The sequence below is a fragment of the Ascaphus truei genome, chromosome 7 (assembly GCF_040206685.1).
Source record: "Ascaphus truei isolate aAscTru1 chromosome 7, aAscTru1.hap1, whole genome shotgun sequence".
Lineage (NCBI taxonomy): Eukaryota > Metazoa > Chordata > Amphibia > Anura > Ascaphidae > Ascaphus > Ascaphus truei.
The window spans coordinates 24,056,643-24,058,723 of NC_134489.1; the positions used below are offsets into that span (position 1 = coordinate 24,056,643).

Here is a 2,081-nt window from a genome sequence, read left to right on the forward strand (position 1 = left end):
CTGTGACCAGCTGACTGATTACATTTGTTTTCAGTAAATCATTGTCTTCTCTACATCTTTCCCTTCACTCACAGGTTGAGCCATTGTTTCTTTCTTTGGAAAGCTCTGTACACATGAAGAAGAGACCTGTGAGGGTTGGGAAGCTCTGTACACATGAAGAAGAGACCTGTGAGGGTTGGGAAGCTCTGTACACATGAAGAAGAGACCTGTGAGGGTTGGGAAGCTCTGTACACATGAAGAAGAGACCTGTGAGGGTTGTGAAGCTCTGTACACATGAAGAAGAGACCCGTGAGGGTTGTGAAGCTCTGTACACATGAAGAAGAGACCCGTGAGGGTTGGGAAGCTCTGTACACATGAAGAAGAGACCCGTGAGGGTTGGGAAGCTCTGTACACATGAAGAAGAGACCCGTGAGGGTTGGGAAGCTCTGTACACATGAAGAAGAGACCCGTGAGGGGTGGGAAGCTCTGTACACATGAAGAAGAGACCCGAGAGGGGTGGGAAGCTCTGTACACATGAAGAAGAGACCCGAGAGGGGTGGGAAGCTCTGTACACATGAAGAAGAGACCCGTGAGGTTTGGGAAGCTCTGTACACATGAAGAAGAGACCCGTGAGGGTTGTGAAGCTCTGTACACATGAAGAAGAGACCTGTGAGGTTTGGAAGCTCTGTACACATGAAGAAGAGACCTGTGAGGGTTGGGAAGCTCTGTACACATGAAGAAGAGACCAGTGAGGGTTGGGAAGCTCTGTACACATGAAAAAGAGATCTGTGAGGTTTGGGAAGCTCTGTACACATGAAGAGACCTGTGAGGTTAGGAAATGACTGTACATGAGGAGAAGAGACCTGTGAGGTTTGGAAAGCTCTGTGCATGTGAAGAAGAGACCTGTGAGGTTTTGAAATAGCTTTCTTCAGGATCAAGAGCGCTTTCAACTATATCAAAAATATTTGGGAAATTCAACTGAATAATCCAGTCATGTCACACTGAGATATCCCCACCCCTTCAATAAAGGGCCACCCCCATCTCCCTAAGGATCCAGCCCGGTTCAGCCCCCAACTAGCTGCTGCTCCTCCCCTGTGAGCTGCCTGTGCTGCTGCTGCTCCTCCCTGTGCTGCTGCTGCTCCTCCCCTGTGAGCTGCCTGTGCTGCTGCTCCTCCCCTGTGCTGCTGCTGCTCCTCCCCTGTGAGCTGCCTGTGCTGCTGCTCCTCCCCTGTGAGCTGCTGCTGCTCCTCCCCTGTGCTGCTGCTACTCCTCCCCTGTGCTGCTGCTGCTCCTCCCCCTGTGAGCTGCCTGTGCTGCTGCTGCTCCTCCCTGTGCTGCTGCTGCTGCTCCTCCCCTGTGAGCTGCCTGTGCTGCTGCTGCTGCTCAGTTTCCTTTGCTCCTGTACAACAAGTGGAGGGATATAATGGGGCAGCGGTGAGCAGCCGGGGGTAACACACAGAGCGCCTGTAAATGAGGAGGACCCGAGCATGGCACACGCAGGCAGGTATGTGACAGTGTGTGTCCCCTCCACAAGTCTTCTCTGGGATTATTTATCTGTCTCCTGTGCAACATGCAGCAGTGTGTGTGTGGTCTGCACACTGTATATAAAGTGTTTGTACTCTCTCTCTCTATGTATTTGTATAGTATTTTGCTCCCCTAAAATATATTCAGTGTTTGCAGCCCTATAGACTGTGTGTTTATAATGATGTCCCTATGGGGTGCACTCCTGGGTTTGGTTCTGAGACCAGCAGCTCCTGTTATGGAGGCACACCATGTTGTGAGGGGGGGTGGGGGGGAGCATGCAATCCTGGGGTTGGGGGTGCATAGTAACCCTGGGATCCCCGGGGTTGGGGGTCCGGGCTTGCTGTGGGGGTTGGGGGGGATGTGGCCCTGGGACCCCGGACTGCGGGTGCTGGTAATAGTATTGGGGTGTGTGCTGCCTGCGGTGGTCTTTACTTTCTCACTCAGGCTGGATCCCTCCAGGTCACTGCAGCTTCCAGTCCCCTCCTGCTGTTAATGTGAATGGGGTTTTCGATACCGTTTTTTTTTTTTTAAATATCCAGACAGATCCTTTTTGACTTGCTGTATAATTTTGCAACAAT

General features: G+C 51.9%; 1 protein-coding gene across 1 annotated transcript in view; it reads left to right on the forward strand.

Annotated features, from left to right (window-relative positions):
- Nucleotides 1-1,335: 1,335 nt before the first annotated feature.
- SH3BP4 (SH3 domain binding protein 4) overlaps nucleotides 1,336-2,081 on the forward strand; it is a 32,447-nt gene continuing 31,701 nt past the window's right edge. Inside the window, exon 1 of the mRNA XM_075607357.1 lies at nucleotides 1,336-1,483. The gene's annotated coding sequence lies outside the window, so the exon portion shown is untranslated. The remainder of the gene's footprint in view (nucleotides 1,484-2,081) is intronic.